This window comes from Pithys albifrons, chromosome 6, assembly GCF_047495875.1.
Source record: "Pithys albifrons albifrons isolate INPA30051 chromosome 6, PitAlb_v1, whole genome shotgun sequence".
Classification (NCBI taxonomy): Eukaryota; Metazoa; Chordata; class Aves; order Passeriformes; family Thamnophilidae; genus Pithys; species Pithys albifrons.
Window position 1 is genome coordinate 7607323 of NC_092463.1, and position 20203 is coordinate 7627525.

At 41.3% G+C, this 20203-nt stretch overlaps 1 long non-coding RNA gene across 2 annotated transcripts; it reads right to left on the reverse strand.

The window, feature by feature from the left end:
• Positions 1-1404: 1404 nt before the first annotated feature.
• LOC139673623 (uncharacterized) lies at positions 1405-20112 on the reverse strand. Of its 2 annotated transcripts, none has more exons than XR_011698157.1 (4): positions 20027-20112; positions 19702-19854; positions 2090-2204; positions 1405-1490 (listed from the first exon to the last, which is right to left on the reverse strand). It is a non-coding gene; the product is annotated as an uncharacterized lncRNA (long non-coding RNA). The 2 variants fall into 2 exon arrangements; XR_011698158.1 differs by lacking the exon at positions 1405-1490 and adding an exon at positions 4063-4126 and having other exon boundaries at positions 2181-2204.
• Between the last annotated feature and the right edge of the window lie 91 nt (positions 20113-20203).

Here is a 20203-nt window from a genome sequence, read left to right on the forward strand (position 1 = left end):
CTCTGGGAAAAAAATATTGTTCTATTCAGTATTTGGCATGGTCAGTACAGCCTCATCTCTGTCAGCAATACTAAACCACATCAAGGCATTGCTTTTCAGGTAGTTTTCACCAACTACCAACTTCAGTCAGAAAAACAGCAATCATTTTCTCCTGCCTATTAAATAGTGCATGTTATTGCTGTTTTATAAGAGAATGATTGGGACTTCGTTGTATTTGTTGCTAAATCTTTTTATGACTCCTAAATACACCAGTATTCCCACAATACAATTTTCACAGAAGGTACTCTGGTTCCTCGCAAGCTGTACATCTCCAAAAGGATAAAAACCATTTTATATTTCAGAATTTTATTTTTTTAATGGGAGAAGACCAGGATGTTTTGCTTGTGCCTGTGGCAAGGCTGGGTCCTGTTCTTTGTGCTCCTTACTGAAGGATTAGTTTCCTTCAGTACCCCACATAACTTCCCCAATACAGCAAGTATTTGGGAACTAAAGACCAGCAACAGGGGAAAGTGACCCACTGTACAACTTGAGAACAGCAAGTACTTTGCCCTTGGTAAGCAGTTTCTTGAACATCAACAGATAGCAGTTAAAGGCACCATAAATTAATGCTATTTTTCTCACAAGGGAAAAAGGGCATCATGCTTTCCTTTTTTTGTTAAGTAACACAGTTCTTCACAATGATGCAGCCAACCAATAGCAATCAGGAGAGATAAATAAGAATTTCCTACTTTTTCATTGTATCTTGTTCAGTGAAGCCAACTGCTGCTCCTTGTTCACTTTGCTCTATTTCTCAAGGGAAAGTCACTTTAGCTTCCCTACTAATTTTAAATTTAATTTCTTGAGCAGTCAATCCCTTTTCAAGAGGGCAGTGCTGGTCTTCCCCAGCTGTTCTTTCAAGGTATTGTGAATCATAGAGTTAGAAAAGGCAAATGCTCAAAGAAAGTGACACATTTTGCTGTCCTACTTATGGCTCAAGTCAGGGAATGAAAGTAATGAATAGTATATACGTAATATGGGAACACCAGTGTCACTCAACTGCAAACACCTTTCATTATTTACACAAAACGTTAATGTACTTGTGGATATAACAAGTGAATGGCAAGTCAACAAAGGAGATATTTTGTACCTCTGAGATGTCACTGATTACTTTGACCTGGAGCAGCTGGTGAGAATGTTTCTTCCAGGGACACTTCACCAGCTGGAAATTACTGTACAGGAACATGTCAGCTGCAGTGAAGAATCCATGTAGATAATACTTCAAGGAGAGCATCAGGTTTTCCTAGAACCTTTTATTTCAGCACCAAAAGTATGTACCATGGATGCTCTGCCAAGCACTGCCTTTTTTTCCTAGAGTTCACCTCAGGTAGGAATGCAGAGAGACAAGCTGCTTCAAATTTAGGAGAAGATACTACTGGTTTCTTAGAGGAGCTGTTGACTCTCATCATACCCACTGAGGTCTTGGTCCCAGACATAGCATGACTGCTGATATACTGCAGATAGAGAAAGATTTGGTAGGTTAACCCACAGCTAAATCCACTTGTGCATTCTTAGAAAGTACTGATCTCAGGTGGGAAAGATTGTACTAATAGTTGAGAGATGATTAGGAGCATGTTTTACATGTTAGTGACTACGAGTGTGTTTACTGACCATCAGTACAATGTTCAAGACTGACACTTTAAATCCACCTGTGACTTTACCTGAATGTCCCTCACAGCTGGGTATCAGAACTTACCTCTTTAATAGCTAAGACTTCAAAATTCCACAGCGGGGAGTGTGTACTCAGTCTTTGTCACCCTGAAGAACTATTATTTCAGTTGAAAGACAATTGCACCCAATGACACAGAAATAAGCTCTACATTTGCTGGAGTTTCTGAGCTGAGCACAAAACTCTTTCACCTTCTACTAAATGAGTGGTGGAACTGACCAGAGACAACAAAAACATGTCCCCTCTGGAAGGAGTTTTGTAACAGACAAAATTATCTTTCTTTTGGCAGCACAGAGAAGCACAGCCATGAAAACTGCCCCAGGAATCATTGCAATGATTTGCCTCATAATCTCTGCAAATAAAAAGGGACGTGAATACCCTCACCTTTATGAGCAGAAATCCCAGCAGATCCTCTTGCTGTTAATGTCAGATAAGAGGATAACCTGCCTCTGGCTTCTCAGACTCTTCTTAGGCTGCTGCTGCTCTTCTTTTTCTCCCTCTGTAGGGATATCCAGAATATAATATGAATGAGCACTCTTCAGAACAAAATGGGCTAAAAATGGTATCTAGGGATATGCAAATACCAATGAAGATAAAATTGCACATCTCTTGGATATTTCTTGGTGTCTCATGCATAAGAAAGCTGATTTAAGTTAGGAAAACTTTTGAAGAAATAATTACTTTTCTTTACAGCAAGCTGCAGAATAGCCTGTGTGTGAGGACTAGAATATCTTAGCAGATAAATCTTCACAAAACAAATGAATACTCACATATTGGACATAGGACTATACATGACAGTCCATAGTAGTTATTTTAAATTAAAATATTTGAAAATGCATAGTAAGATACAACTTCAGTGAGTGTTGAGAGTCTAACATTGTTGCTCAAATTGCCTCTCCTTAGAGGAAGCAGTAGATCAAATTATTCACATACTGTTCCCATAGTCATTTCTATTAGTGGGAGACAATCCATTGATAATAACTTCTTAAATGCACATGAGACCCTCAATACTGAAAGTTATGAGGTATCCATACTCTGATGGTATTTGAAAGAGTAATCCTGTACACCTTGCTGCCTTCCATGGTTTAGCTGTAAGCTAATCAGTACCAACCTGTCATATGGTTTCTTCATATGTCCTGCTGTCAGAGGTTGCCAGCATTATTTGTGTTGATTTACCACTCTGGGCATAGGGAAGGGGGCAAGAGAGGTTGTGATCTGGTAAAGAACTCTGTACCACAAGGAGAATGGGAGAGTTCCAGTGCCCCCCAGTCCCACCTTGTAGTGCAGCCTCCAATGCAGAATGAAGTCCCCAGGAAGAGTCCCAGACTTCTACTGAATGAGATTCTCCAACTCATCTGCCCTGAAACACCACTGAAATTTGCTTAGTGGCACTGTGATACTGTCAGTCAGAAAAGAATAAAAATGTCATTGATTATAATTACTACTCATGGCATTCAAGCTTGGATGATCCACATCTTGTCACTCCAGGGTAACCAGACTCCAAATCCTATCCCAACCCTTAGCCACTCCACGCAACAACAGCTATGGCTGAGTGATGCCTGAACTCTGTTCCAACTCCTGGTAGAGACACATCACGGGTGGGCTGTGATGGTTTTCTTTCATTGACAGCACCACGTGTCACCACTGCTGCAACCAAATTGTTAAAAGCTGTAATAGTTGCAAAGCTGACCAATAAAAGGTCAGGAACATTTTGTTACTGCAAGAAATTGCATCAATTACAAGCTATCCAACATTTCCCTGAAAAAGCTGCATGCTCATGAAGTACCTGCAGCCTCCAGGCTTTGTTCCTTGTTTTCCTGTGAGGTTTTCCCTTGGGGAAAAAATAGTTGCCTTCACATAGGCAGAGCTCAATTAACTCAATACTGTTAAACGTGGCATGCAACAACTTGATCACGAATGAGCTGAAGAAAAATGATTGCACAATGAAGTATCTGTAACCAGATACAGGAAAATGGTTTCATACCTTCACACTAAAACTAAACTTAGTTTACTGATTGCCAGGAGTAGTCATAGAAAGGAAGGATTGCTCCACCCATGAGTTTCATTACCATTTTTCTTGAACATCAATTATTTACCACCATTAGGAACAACATATTTTTCTGCAGAGAACTTTGTTCTAAACCATGTATTAATTCATAGGTCTCATGACTCATAAATTCTGTTTTGTAATAAACTTTCTGGGTCTGCATTTCTTAGGAGAGGGAATTTGTGGAAGAAGCAGGAAGCTGTTTTACTTAGTCCAGGACTGCTCAGATCTGACACTTTGCAGAATTTCAGAAATTCTGCACTTCCTAATCAAAGTTGAAAAGGTGGGATTTGATGTTTTGACACAGTACCTGTACCTGTAGCTGCAGTCACTGAGGTTCTGCCTGCACTGTAGCCTTAGGTTTTCCTCTGCCCCTGATTGAAGCAAGATGTTTTTAAACGACTGCACAAATGGCCACACCTCCATTTTACATGAAAGACATCTAAACAGCTTCCTCAGATGTGTAAGAGTCCATCATGCTGGTTATATTCCTTTCCAGATTTTACAGTATTGCCCAACTAAGTAGGAATTCTTGCCTAAATTTTCCATTGCAAAACACTTCTGGTCCAAGAAAATATTTAGGCAAAATCACGTAGAAAACTAACTAAGACTGCTCAATGTAAGTCACTCAAAGTAAATGTATGATTCAGCAACACATAATAAGATGTCTTGCCAGCACATATTAAAATTAGATGTAATGGAATACCATTAAGGAAAGGATGTGATAAAAGACAAATAAGTTCTTGTCAGGCAGTTTTACAGGTGCAGAATAATACAGTAATGTTGTTACAATACTACAATAATGTACAAAATAATTTCTCAAGCTCAATGTTATTAGCTGCTTGAGAGGTGCAGTTTTTCAAAGCAAAATTTACTTCTTACTAATAATTTTAGCTTCAATTTGAAAATTAAAATTACTTTATCTTTGCTGTTGTTGTTTGAAAATAACAATAATATTAGCTGTAAGGAGTTCCTGTAAGTATGGTAAGGGATTTAAACACACCATGAAACCTTCCTCTTCTCTTAACTACACTCTACTGACTGGTCCCAATGATTGTATATGATGTCTGCAGTTTCCAGTGCCTGTGCAACCAATGAGAACTCAAATGATGTCATTTCTAGCTGCTGCTCTTGTTGTCATGGAAACAGGTGCCAGAAGTAGGTACTTTTAAACTAATCACAGTTTCATTTTAAAAAAGTCCTTTGAAAAAACATGATTAGGAATAGGTATAACTGTGCCCCCCTCTTATTTTTTAAAAATATTCTATTTGATAGATGTTTTCCCTACATCAATTATTTGCTATTCTTTTGGTGCACTCATTGTAGTGAGAAATACCAAGTTTCAACCTGTATGAGGTGCTTGGTACAGTCTCCAGGTAACAAATTACCAGTCCTTATCATATCAATTGATGCACTATGAATCTGCTAGTGCTACTGCAATTATTTTGAAATTCTAATCTATTTAAGCACATTACTGAACCCAAAATCCAATCAGTCTGTACTAGTTATGCTGGCTGGTTTTTCAGTGAAGTGGACTGGTGTCATATCATAAGAGGTTGGCTTTCATCACATACTAAGTATCCAAAAGTCACTTTATCTGTCTCAGGTCTGGCTGAGTCACATCAGCCTTACCCAGTCTGGTAACATCCTCTGGCCAGTGCAAAGGAGAACAGCTGCACATGATTCATGATCTTTTTGGTCTGAAAAGCAATACAGGTCTCTCAGCTTTGCTCTCAGTTTTTTAAACCAAATCTGCCACTCTGTGAGATCTTTTTCAATAAGCTGATCTAACAGACAAGCCAACCAACTAGCCAGAAAGAAAACCAGTGCAATTCTGACTTGTATATCATTGCTAATGACATACAAATTTAGTCAGGGAGACTGGGGGTTTGAAATTGTCCACCTGATCTTAATGTAGCTATATACCCATAAAGAGCATGATTAGAGAAATGAGGCATCTGAATGACTAAGTAGGCAGGTGCAATACATATAAAACAAGCAAGCAATTGGATGGAGGGCTTTGTATCAGAAACAAGAGGTGTGTGACTGGAAATGCAGGGTATCTACAACAGGGAGGACACAAGCAACTTTATTCATAGGTAAAATTCTTATTTGCCACTAGAACTAATCAGGTTTTCATGCAGACACTGCTTATCTCCCTACATGCTTGTCCTACCACACAGTTCTACCTGACAAAATGTGAGCATTGTAAGACCCACAGGAAAATGTCAGAGACCTTCTAGATGTGATGAAGACAGTACTAAATAAACCAGAAATCATCTCATCTTGTTGACTACAGGCTCTAGACATGTCTTTCACAGATAAAAGTGTTTGGTGAGACCTGACCCTTACACTGAGCAGCATTTTCCTTAAACAACCTGGACAGTCAGAGGAGAGAAGTGCTACTGGGCTAACTGGAGTAGAATAATGTAAAAGATAACAGAAACTGTGAGTTTGCAGCTCTGGTGACAAGTGCTAGAACCCAAGGCAACAGCATGAAGGTGTGCCAGGGGAGGTTTAGGTTGGATATTAAAGAAAGGTCCTTCACCCAGAGGGTGGTTGGGCATTGGAACAGGCTCCCTAGGGAAGTGGTCAGAGCACCAGGCTCTCAGGCACATGATGCGTAATTCTTGGGGTTGTCCTGTGCAGGGTCAGGAGTTGGACTGGATAGTTCTTGTGAGTGCATTCCGAGCCAGGATGTTCTATGATTCTATGAAAATTCAAACAGGTTTGTTTGAATTTTAGACTGAAAATGCAGCCAGAACAAAAAAAGGGCCTTTTTTCCTCAAGCTTGAGCCAGAGTTAATCATGCAAATGTATAACAAGAGAGCAATCAACAAATGACCTGCCATACCAAGAGGCAATCCAAGAGGTTAATATCTTGCTCAGGCAAACCTCTCCAGCTGCTGGAGGAAGGGTGTGATTAAAATAAACAGCCTGGAGAAGAGATGGCTCCAGGGAGACCTTAGAGCACCTTCCAGTATCTAAAGCAGGTAATAAAAGTATCTGGCTTAGCCATAGGAAGATAGTGACAGGACAAGGGGGAATGGTTTTAAACTAAAAGAGAGATTTAGATCAGATGTTAGGAAGAAATTATTTACTGTGAGGCACTGGAACAGGGTGCCCAGGTAAGCTGGAAATGCCTTATCCCTGGAAGTGTTCAATGACTGGTTGGATGGGGCTCTGAGAAACCTGATCTAGTGGGTGACATCCCTGTCCATGGAAGGTGATTTGGAATGAGATGATCTTTAAGGTTCCTTCCAACCCAAACCATTTTGTGATTCTATGTCCAGCCATCACTGAAGACATTGACCAGGCTGGAATCATTCTTTGCTCCCAGCTCGTCTTCCCTTAGGCAGCAATTAGCCCTTGCTACTCCCTGATGATTATTGTATTATTCCCCAAAATTTAAGCTATTCTTAGCTTTACTTCTGCCTTTATTTTGCCTATCAGAAAATAGAAAATAATTAATTAAATATTAGTCCTTTGTTTCTTTTGTTGAGATTAGAATATGATCTCAGTACATACAAGGTCATCTTAGAACAGAGGATTTCACCTTCCAATAAAGTATGTACCCTGTTTTTTAAACTTGGCATGAACTAAATCACAGGGATTGAACTAATCTGTAGCCAGTAGAACTGTAGCAGAAACCTAAAAGATGAGAAAGACCAAAAGAAATCTTTTGTCTTCAGCCAGACAAGCAGGACACAGACACAGGAGATTATCTCACCAGCTGTATGAGCTTTAGCTGCCTGCATAAAAGGAGCTCTTTATTAACAAATGAGATAAATACACTTAGCTTTTGCAAATAAAGCCGTAGGACAAGACTAAAGCTAGAAACAGCCTTACACCATCCTTTCCCGTTCAGTGATGTAGGGCAAGTTTCTTTTCTCTGTTACCAGAGCTCCCCTTCGTGTCAGACGTCTGAATAACAGCTTTAGCTGCACAGTATATTTGTGTCTGCCTCGGGTCGTCTTCCAGGTTCTGCTGTGCAAGGGCCATCTGGTCACTAAATTCAGTGTACATCGGAGCATATTTATTACATGCTGGAGTGCAAATGCAGTATCGAAATGCTCTGATGGAAATGGGTGTAAACTGTTTTATTTTTACAGCTGTTGGAGGGGTTCTGGGGAGAAAACTGAAGGCAGGTCACTTCACGTGAAAAATACTCTGTTGGCTATTCTCAGTCAACTGATCTTACACCAGACACTGAGAAACTGCTTTGTCGTTGAACATTTTGAATTTTACCAGATTTATTCCGTGGATAAATGGGACAATTGGCAGAATACACAGATAGATCTGCAAAGTTCTTGTTCAAGTTAATGAAAAAGGTAAATATTTACAAAAGAGGTTTGAGTGGTGGGTTATGCTTAATTCACAGGCTGTTGAATTCAGCCTGATATGTTTCTCTTTTTTATTTTTTTTTCCGGTGGTGCAGAAGACTCCCCAAGAAAGCTGTAGGATATCTAGACTCTTCCAACAGAGACATCTTACTATATTACCATTTTGAATGTGGCATTGCCAAAAATTTTGCGAAAAGCCAATGTTTTACAGGGAATAGACTGATACAGGAAAACTCCCATAGTTTTCTATAAATAACTGGCTCTCTCCAAGTAGAATTGGGAGCATGGAAAGGCCTTGGGCAAGATGCTGTCTGGTCTAGTCAGCTCCACTCCTGAAGCTCAGGGGAGCATGTGCTTCACTGGGAATACTGCCACTGTTTGAATGGCTTCAGCATGTGCTGTCACTGCTGCTTGTCATGAGAGTGTAGAGGAGAGGCTCAGTTCACGTCCATTGCTCCCTCACAACTGGAAGTGACAGCACTGCCTTTTACCAACAGAGTCCTTCAGGATTGTTTAAATACAGCTATTGGGGTTTTGTGGAAAAGCAAGAGAGTGAGTTTGTGACCTATATTACATGCTGCTTAACATGTCCCTTCTGCTCTGTGCAGATTTTTACTTTGTGCTCACCTCCAGCATTATTGGATGCAGTATCTGCCACACCTGTGCAGAGTCAGGGCAGTATTAGGAAGGTCTAAAATCACATCTGAAGTGACTGCTTTTGGTTGGCCCCTTGGCTTTCAGAGGGCCCAGCTCATGGGAACAGCAAGGCAATGCACACCGACAACACGCAACCCAATCTGGACCTCACAGAGTAAAATTAAAGTTCTTTGTGAACTTCATATTTCCTGAGCACTGAGAAAAGAAGCACTGATTCCTGCTCTTGCTGTGTGAGGAGCATTTACTTTGGATTTCTTCTATAGCCATAATGTTTCTCAGTTCTTAAGCCATGTTGACTAATTCTTCTTCAGAGCTAATTAACAACAAGAACAGAAATTCTGTGTGTATCCAGAACAGTTTGTAAAATTTAAAAACCTCCTAAAACTGTACCTTTTCCCAACTCTTTATTTGCCTTGGCTGGTGGCTGCTGTTACTGTTTGGTTTTTTGCCATAGGGTCAAGCACCTACATTGTGACGTTTGTATCACTGTAACACAGATGTTGCATCACCTGCAATAACAGAAGTCACCGACAGTCACAGAACAAATACCAAGATTCCCACCAGCTTGAGTGGGCTGGGATGTCACATAGTGTATTCCATCACAACGCCACGGCATGAACAGCACCACATCAGGACCATATGTGGGGTCCCATAGCCCAGTGGCACCCAATCCCAATGAGGGACTTTCAGTCTCTTACCTTGAATGGTTGGCCCAAATACAGGTTTCAGTATGAGTACTCTTTGCATCACTCAACTCTGTTCATTTCTTAACTTCCTACAAAGAAGTATTTGAAATCTACTTATTCTGGGGCATGGGACATAATTTTGTGACTTCAGCATTGTAATGAGTAGGGTTTCTGCCTGTATCTTCAGGAAAATCCCTCTTCCCCCCATCAAAAACATTAGCTTTCACTGGGCATTTAATGTGAGTGTACAAAGTCTTCAGCAAACTTTAGATTAAAAAGTAATCAGGCTGGGTTGAATTTTAGCCTCTTTCCTTGCTGATAGCAACCTTGCTATAACAAATCCCACAAAAGAAAACAAAATAATGCTCCAGACTTCTAAAAATACAGTGCTGAAAAAGTATGAAGCAACTGATAGGAGGTTATGTAGTCCTTTTTATGTACTAATCCGTTCCTCGTTCCACTGTGCAAAGCTGATTCAGAAAGGCTTTCCCCTATTTAAGGACTTGCAAGGTTCAGGTGTCCCTTTGCCTTGATAACATTCAGGGCACCTACTGAATTTAAGTATTGAAGAATTTGAGAAGATTGCCTGTGGCTGAAAAAGCACAGAAGTTACTCTCAGGCAGCACTCTGGGTTTATAAAACAAATTATAGTTTCTTGAGCAGTCCAAGACTATACATTCCAGGTGTGCCAAAAAGAAAAGATTTCTAGTAATGCTGTCCTGTGGTGGGAGTACCAATTGTTCTGGTTTGGCTCAGGGCTTCCTAACATGAGGTGGGTCTCAGGAGGGAGAAATATAAGTGTTAAAGATGGATAGAGCACAGACTGCACAGTTCAGCTTAAGGAAGTGGTTCAAGAAGGCAAAAGCTGAGACAAAAGGGGAAAAGCAACACTGAATATTGATCCTCACATGAGGATGTTAGCGGTTGGAGACTGCATGCATATGTTCGACTGTATCCCATTGCACAAACAGAAATGTATCTCCTCGCAGAAAACTTTGGTGCCTTGAGTATAGTAATGGGTGGAGTCACACAAGGTACCCTTTCCCAGACTGGGTGTGCTAGGTCTGCATTGATCAGCACAAGAGAGCACGAGCTGGGAGGTTTGGTGTGGACTCATGTAACACTGTTGGCTTGCTCTAAGTCAGGCAATCTGCTCAGCTTTTAGCCCAAATTCATCTTGCTGTCAAGCTGTCTGGTTTCAAGTCCAAGCTCAGAAGCAAATGTTTATGTCATGGTGAGATTTGGGACAGTTAGAAGGAAAGACTGAGCTCATCCAGATGCTCAGCACAGGCTCTGCCACATCTACCCCGTAGTGCTGTTTGGCAGACACCAGACACCCACCAGACTTCTCCATTCCCTCCTTCCCAAGGCCTTTAAGGGATGTCATATGGCCAATGGCAAGCAGAAAAAATGGCCAATTCTCCTTCATAGAAGCCTTCTGTTATGACATGATATAAATCTTCCAAGTCTAAGCCTGCATCATTTATAATATAGGTACTGATGGGAATCAGCCAGGACAAAAGCCAGGCTCCATATCCCAACTGCTTTTCCTGCTCACTGAGCAGCACTGGGGCAACTGAAAATGGTAAATCACTGAGACCAAGGGAAAGTGTGTTTGTGATTGCAAGCAATTTTAGCTAATGCCCTGGACGTTCTTCACCTTGTAACAATCCCACTATAATAAGGTGTAATAAACATCACACTGAGAGCTACCAGCATCAGTTGTTACACTTAAAAGGTAATTGTGGAATGCCTCACGCAGGGAGCAATGAGGTGGGGGAGGAGCTGTAGCTGCTGAGACAGGAGCCCAGGGCAGTGCAGATGCACACACAGTTCCCTGTGCCCAGACTCAGGCCTGCAACGACACAGACCTGTGACCTCTCAGGATTCACAGCATGTTCCTCCCTACAGCTTCCCCATGTGCAGCAAGAAAAACCACTCAAAATTAATCCCTTTCTGTGTGACTAGTGCCTTAGGTTATTGACAGATTGGTCGATTCAATTTCAGCATAGAGCCATTTTTGGTTTGAATTTCTGGTTCTTCAGCTATGGCTGTGGGAGATCAAATGCTACAGGAGCAGAGAGGCTTTCCCCAACTCCCAATAATCCATGATTTAAAATTGCTTTCCTAAACCAGAAAAGTATTCCTACACAAAACAACAAAACCAGAACCACCCCTGTCCCACCCAACACATTCTGGGATACTCTTCTTCCTGCAGAGAGAGCTGTGTTCCTCCATGGAAGGCAGAAGATGGAATGGTACTGTAGCTGCCCCTGGGAAGCACAAACCACCACAGGGCCACAGGTAACAGATGGCTGAAGCAGCAAAAGCTTCTTTCTTCCTCTCCATCCTTTGAATTCCAAGCCATTTTTGGGCACTTGGCATCACTGTGGATGCAGGCTGTAGGCAGCTCTCTGCTATGTTAATTTTTTCCAAGGCTGAGCTAAAGAAGAAGACATTTTTCTCTAGACTGCTAAGTCTCAGCATTCTTTGTGCACACCCACTGTACAGAAACCTTAGCTAGTAAGGACATTCCAAATAAACTGCTATAAACTTACCTTTAAACTTAATATTTCAACCACAAAATGTCCTCACATAAAAAAAGTGTTAATAAGCAAATTTGGAAACGGGCTCATATTTGTCTGTCAACAAGCACTCTAATCTACATCTGATTTAAAAGGCACAATATCACCTGAAAGTATAAGAAGAATTGACAGTCACTGATTTTTCATAAACTATTTCCCTCATACCCGGGGTATTGTAGTTCCAGGAGCAAGTCTGTGTGTATACATGTTGTAATTGATACATATATTTGTGGTACATGGAGTTCACAAACACCAGGTAGCAGATCAAAAACACGAAGTGAGGTGGAGAACCCAAGCAAACCATTGCTCCTTCTCTCTGCTTGTGTGTAAGTGGTGATATCCTCTCCTCTCCCAGGAACAGGTGAAAAGAGTTGAATACTTGATCCATATAAATTGGAAAAAAAACCCATTTATTTGCCTATGTGTCTCTCTATTTCCCATTCAGTGAACACAAGAAGACTTCAGGCTTTAGGAAGCATCCCTCATGCAAAGCTGTAACACTTCTCTGCCAGCAGCACTCATGCTTGTGGTCCCTGAGTGAATGGCACCTTCCTGAGTGAAGGACACCAAGTGCGCTGTCTCAGAATGAGACTTTTTTAAAGAAAAAGTCCAAATTGCTATGGAGTCCTGTGTGAAAATGTTCCTGCTTAAAATGTCAAGGCACCCCTCTTCAGATCCCAGGAGAGGCAGGAAAGCAGCTTCCTTTTATTTGTGCCATTCACCAGATTCTTTCACGAAGCTCCAGGAATGCAACTGAATTCTCAGAGGAAAAGGGAAGGAAGGCTCATGCTCCAGAAGTGTCCCTGTGGCAGAGACTCAGACCATACACTTATCCTATCCTGACATCTCACCACGTATATCCACAGGGTCAATGCCTGCATTAGTGTCAATGTTACACTGCAGGACAGGTCTTGGGGCCCAAGCTGTCTTGTGGACCTGTTGCTACAATATGGTCTTTGCTGATCCTGTATGATTAGTGTGGGCACTCGGCCTCCTTCAGAACCTGCCTGCCAGACCTGCACTGCCATGGTGGGCACAAGAGACACCAGTAACATCCTGGCTTGGCACAGCTCCTCCTGGAAGGATTATTCATTTTCTTCTCCAGGCTGCTAAGCAATAAAGAGGAATCACAGGCCAAGCAGACTCCTTCCTGCTGAGCTCACCATATTCCTGTTCCACAGTAAGTCCACAGGCTCTGCATCTTCCTGTGGCCCAGGCAAGCGCCAGACACTGTCTCTTCCCCAGGCACAGCTTCAGAGCACAGACTCACCACAGTTTGTTCTGCAAAGCAGTGGGGCTCCAGAGCAGCACTGCTCCATGCACAGGCACCTGCACCAGGGTGCTCAGGCTACAAATGTCAAAATGTAAAGCTTCAAAATGATGGAGGGGACCAGAAGGGTCCTTACTGTGCTTTTTGCCAGCTGTGGCTGACATAGGACAAAACATCACACTGCCCTGCTGAGTTATTTAAAGCTCTCAAAGACAGCAGCAAAGGACAGACCACTTCATGACACAGACTTCCTAATTAGTTATCCAACTGGTTTGTGAATCAGAAAGGTTGGAGAGAGCTCCCAGCAGCAGACATGAGCAAACCTTGCTGCTCTTTAGAGAAATCTTTCTCTCAGGGATGTGCAGGACAGACACTAGAGTTCAGCAGACTTGTGAGGTTAATTCACTGCTTTTCTTCTCTGATGCAGCTGAGCATAAGGGAAGGGACACACACCACAGCTTCAGGGCAAACATTAGCAATGTGTCTCTGAGTCTGGTGCCTCTGCCAGGCTCTGCATCATTTATAAATAGAGCAGTTCTTGTTTTAAATACCAGGCAAATCACAGAGCTCTTAGGCAAAAGGAAAGGGTAGAAACGTGATTACTCTGACTAGAAGCTGAAAAACTTCTGGGATACAAAGGTCTGTAATATCAGACATACAAACTGGGTAATATATGCACATGGACATAGGTAGATATAAAAACAACTGTGGAACAAGCTTTCACAATAATCTCCATACTCTTCAGAGTGAAAAAGAACAAGATACTTGAATAGTCTGTGCATCAGCACTTTTTAACTTTTTCAAGCTGTGCTCACACAAAGCTGAAACTCAGGTCCAAATACTTCAATTAGGAGACCTTCAAGGAAAGGAAAATCTTTTTGTTTCACATGTGTGGGCATGTGCTTACATGAACAGCACATCACAATAATCTGCTTTGCCAGAGCAGTTCAGTTAGGCCTCTTCCTCCTTCAATTTACTGTTCCTTTCTAACTACAAACAACAGTCATGAAATATGGGCAATGGGGGATAAAAATGGATTTTTAATTTTAACACTAAGATTCATTAAGATTGGAAAAGACCTCTAATATCATCAAGTCTAACCACTGACCTAACACTGCCAGGTCCACCACTAAATCATACCTCTAAAGCTCTACATCTACACATTTTTTTCACAATTCCAGGCACAGTGATTCCATTACTTCCCTGGGCAGCCTCTTTCAATGCTTAACCACCCTTTCAGTGAAGAAATTTTCCTGATATCCAATCTAAACCTCCCCTGGCACAACTTGAGGCTGTTTCTTCTTGTCCTGTCGCTTGCTACCTGGGGGAAATTCAAGTCTAATTATAAACAACCCCAATAGGGAGATAGCGAAGCACAGAGGGCAAATAAATCCATATTTCAGAGACAGAAAATGTATGCATATGCCAAGTAAGGGAAAAAATAATTCACTACAACCTGTGAAGGTACCTCATCCTGTTACCATTAAAACTAACCAACAGATTCACACAGCCAAGAGGTTTAATGCAAAAAGGCAAGTGTGTTGAGGAAAATCTAGACATATATCTTAAGGAAATTATTTATGTCTCTCATGAACCTCTGAGAACAGAAGGCACAGGCCTAAAGTTGTCCCTAACTTTATTCTATCTTTCTCCCACTTCCATTACTCTGTCTTAGAAATTCTTTCAGCTGTAAGTGGCTGGAGACCAGGAATATCATCAGTTTGCCCTGTTCCTGTAAGTCTTCCTTACACATCTGCACTGGCCGTCATTAAAGCCATGACCCTGTGATGGGACAACCTTTTGTCTGATCTGTTATAGACAGTCCTATGATCTAGAGGCAATTACAGATAGGAAACAACTTGGAATCAGGAATGCTATATGTAAAAGCATGTTGAATGTACAACTTCTTAAGCCTGATTCCTACTATGAACTGTGTGCATGTATCATCAAACACTGCTCAGTGTGTCAAACTGGATATGAAGAGAACCATAAAGACTGTAACACCCAAGTTTGAAGTGCAAACGGAGTGCACTTACCTATTTTTACCTCCCTTGCTGGAATTATGGTCTGTAGAAAAGTTGGTTTCTTGGACTTCCCCCACCACAAACCTCACAGGATCTTTTCACCCTGTCTCTTCAGAGCAGGATTTGCTTGGTTGAGAGAGCACCCTGTGAAAGTTGTTGCTATGAAATCTTGCTCTGTCAGGGATGTCCTTTTTTGGGCTGGGAGGCAGTGTGGATTCAACTGCAGTGGAAACACTGTCTTTTGGACAATCTACCTGCAGCCCTGAAACTCACCTTTCTCCCTGCCTATCCCTGCCTGTGTCAGGGTGTGCAACTCCTTACACAGTTAGAAAGGTGGAATTGGTATTGTGTATCTATTGAAAATGTTGGAAATGCTTTTTTCATAGTTTTCTAGTGAAATTTAGCAGTCGGAAAAAGAAGGAAAATCCCATGCAGCTGGAAGCCATTAACTAAAAACTCTTAGCCAGAGAGAATTAGAAGGAGGTAGAAAAGGCAAGGTAGTTAATCACAGCACCATTGCTTATATTTGTGTTCTGCTTTAGGGAATCAATAAATCCTTTTTTCTCAGTTACCTTATCTGGAAAATGTTGTAAAAAACTACTCACAGGCAGGCTGGGACTGTGAATTAGGCTGTTTATTGCAGGGAGTGCCCCAGTATACTGAAGTGGTATCAGAAATGGTTACTATATGTGAGAGAGAACTACCTGAATTTTATCTCTTAACATCAAAGAGTCAGGACAACCTGGAACCCATGTTTGTCGAGGACTCTGGCATGGTTCTCAATGGAATCAAGTGTGATGAAAAATTCTTCAAACAGTTAACAAGACATCTTTCTTCTGCAGGATCCCTAAGAGGTCAATGGGGAGTGTTGGAAGACTTCCATGTGAAGGTAAGGTGATGTAGTTAAAGAGCAACAAGTAAAGCAGCCAGTGGGAAATCTTCTCAATTACGTACAAATTTGTGTCACTGGCATAGTGACACAAGTGGAAGTTCAGAGATAGTCTGAGCTGGTTATTGCTGTCTTAGAGTGACAGATAAACTATGATCAATATAAAAGGCCTGCATGGTAGGCAAGTGATCAGCAAGCTTGAGACAGGGGTCAGGTAAGTGAGGCCTGTTTGTTACTGCCACTCTGTGGGACACAACCAGCTCTACCTGCCTGCCAGAAACAGCTATGATGAAAGTACCCTTCACTGCCTTTACAGAAAATCAGTTCATTGTAGTTAAAATTGGTCTTGGAAGAAATTTGGTTAACATGAAGTGGATGAGGGGCACCACAAGTTCTGCTAGTTCAGCCACTGGACCAGGAGAAGACCAGAGATTAAACACCATCCTAACCCAGGAGAGCTACTTTTGCAGTGATTGTGCAACAGGGGGCTGCATCACCACCCTCCTACTTCAGTGACATGCCTAAAATGGATGGACCACATGATATGACTAAACAGATTAAGGTATAACTACATTTGGGAAACACTTTATGATGGGACAAATCATAGGTCAAACTATCTACCAGTTCACTAACACAGCTTAGCTATAAGGGCTGTTTGAAAGCACGTACATTGAGGTCAGTCTCAAGCTTTACGTCAAAGTTTAGTCATTTTCTGATTAAAGGGAGAGTTGACCAATAAATAGCATGTTACCCTGTTAAAAAGTTGTGTTCCTCATCATGGTAAATAAGGTACATTCTTGCGTAATAACATTCATTGTTCAGTTGGGCATCTCTAAGCAGGAAGAGGTCCCTGTAAACATTTGAAGAATCAAAGTCTGATATTGGTTTTCCGGTGTGCTCATGCAAACAAGTTTCCTCAAAATCTCTTTTCTGACCAAGGTTTATAAAGCTAATCTAACTTTTCTGTTCCTCCTCCTTTACTGGAGACAACGTCCTATCCTAACCATCCCACTTAATGGGTGAAGCAAAGCTTAATGTTCTTCCTTCTGATGACAAACCACAGTTTCTGGGCCCTGTGCCATTAGAGGCACAGCTGTTGGCTCACCAGTAACACTGGAAGTGCTTCTGGTGCGCATTTTGCAGCCTTCATAGGCATTTTAAAGAGCAACTTCCATGACTTTTGACATGTTGGGTAAGAGGGGGTGGATGCAAAGATAAACAATCAAACTGTGGGAGTTGCCAAATCAAACCCAGAGGTGCTGACAGAGGTGAGGGAGGGAGAACAACTTAGTTGGGGCAACACTCAGAGCAGAGATCTCTCTCTTACACTTCAGCCTATCATCAAGTAACTGTTTTTCTCCTTGATTCTAACAACCATTAGATAGTAAGTCTGTTTTGGTGCTGAATGCTTAAAACATTGATCTTTGCTGTCAACTTTGTAAACATTTTCACAATGTTTGTTTCCTTTGCCACTGTGTTTCTCTGACATTTCCTATATGTGTATAGTAGATTTAACTTTTTTACTGCATTTTGGGGCTGGCTCTGGCTCTGATATGAGCTGAACAGAAGGATCTATTCAGCCATTTCTCATCACACAATCCCTTTTCTGTTCTCTTCCCACTCTTTTTCCGGTATTTTGATCTCAGGACAACAATTAAGAATAAATGTTAAAGAACATGTTCTTACCTAAAGACATGATGTGCACCATTTCTGAGGAACAATCTCAGCTTTAGTACTTGACTGCCACAGGAGACAAGTCAGAAATAAAAAAGAACATCCTGCTATGATAAAAGGAGGTTAGCAAGTCTGATTTTCTGCCATAAGAATTTAAATTTCATGAGTCTGTCCCTTCTCAAAAATGAGAATCTGGATCAAAAGTAAAGAAACAGTAGAAGAAGTTGTTTGGAATTATTCTTAGTTCCTTTCCTGCAATAAATTCAGGTGATTTTCCGAGTTTTATCTATCATCATGACACATCTATTTTTCAGGGGCTGGGGCATTAAGAAAAGCAGGAAGGGAGATTTATTGCTCACACACACATGTAAATCATTCAAGTTAGCAGCTCTGGGTAGGACTCTACAGCTCCTGATAGCAATGGCTTCTTCTGCTCGCTCTTCAAATAAGGTCACCTGAATATTTTAAATAAAGTGGCTTTCTTTTATTTTTCCTGCCTGATATTTTTACACTACCATCCTTCTCTGTTAATTGCATAATCTCAGTTTTGACTGTATAATACTGCAAGTGCCTGTTGGAGCAGTCCAGGAAATACAGGGAATGCATAATGAAAGGGGAAAAGAAGTTCTTTGCAGCTTTTTCTATTTATTCCTATGTTTTTCTATTTAGTATATAAAAGCCCTAAACCACAATGTTTTCTCTCTTTTCCAAGTCATTTTTAAAGAGAAATTTCTGACCTTTAATTCTACAATCACAACACTTTGTTAACTTAAGGTAGTTTAATAACTCAGGGTAAAAAGCTCTACCCTAAGTAGAAAAGAAATCAGAAAAAAGCAGAAAAGATGTCACTGTTAGGCTATGAAAAGAAACAAAAAGAAGAAAAGCCTTATCCTCAGAGAAGTACTGAACTATGTATGGTTTCCATTCCCCTCCCAGAATACTGGAGAAGCAACCTTAAAGCTTCTAAGCTTCTGAGACAGAAGGGCCTTTACATTTCCATCCTCAGTTTGGTGCCCCAGGTGGAACCTGCAAGGCCTGCACTTCAGCCTTCTCAAAATCTGACACTTCCCCAAATTCCTTTTTGAACCAATTACATCATGAAGTAGTGGGATTGAATGCTTTCTCAGCAAACTCTTGGGAACAGACATTTTATTTTTCCTAACCCATGCATTCTACAGGAAAGCATTTCACACAGGCTTTTCAAGTCTCAAATTCTCAGCAGGAACACTGCTGTTCTAGCATCCAACCCCTATTCTCCACAGCTTGTTAATTTTCAGTGAGGTTACTCTGTTTCTTTGCTTCACTGCCAACACAGGTGGCAGATGTTGCTTGGTCCCAAAACAGTGAGAGCACTGCTTTACTGGAGACACAGAAATGTGCTACTATTCCCCAACAACAATCTAACACTGTGGGGCCAGCCCAGCATCAATCCAAGTTTTCCAGTTCTCTGCCCCTGAACTTTTCATGACCAGTTTCTTGAGTCATGGACCTGCTCTATAACCATGTGCTGGACATTAGCAGGGAACACTGATGAGTTCCAAAACAGTTCTCTGGGTTGCAGAATTATCTTGTCTGGGCAAGCCTGCATCAGTGACATTTAACTGCTTTTTCTATCTTCAACCCTGGCTGGACCCTAATCACTTATTTGCCATATGTGTGAGAAAAACCACTGACAGACAACTCTCTAAGCAAGGTCCTAAAACGTCTGCACTGGCCAGCAGAGTAAAGAAAAGCCTTGGTTATGTAAATAACAGTACACGTAGACAACTGCATGGAACTACAGGAAGCTACACCTTCACCAGTTCTAATGGAATTACTTACTGCAAATACATCCCTTGGAGGCCACTGTTAGGAACCTGTTTCTCACTCTTGACAACTCCTATGAACTTCAGACCACCATCTAACCCTCCTCTTCATGGCTCTTTCTGGCTTGTCCCTGGTTTGGTGACTGTGCTGGACAAATGTGTTGAAATCCTGAAAAATAAGGATTACTTATTATTATGTAAATAAGAATGAGGTATGTTTTACAAGGGCATGTAGTGATAGGACAAGTGAATGGCTTCAAAGCAAAAGAGGGTAGATTTAGATTAGATATTAGGAAAAAATTCTTTATTTGATAATTAGGTATTAGAAAATAATTCTTTACTTTGGAAAGTGTCCAAAAGAGGAAAACAAAGATGATGAAGCGTCTTGAGGGGAAGATGTATGAGGAGCAGCTGAGGCGACTTGGTCTGTTCAGCTGAAGGGGAGACTGAGGGGAGACCTCACTGCAGTTACAACTTCTCATGAGAGGAAGAGGAGGGGCAGACACTGATCCCTTCTC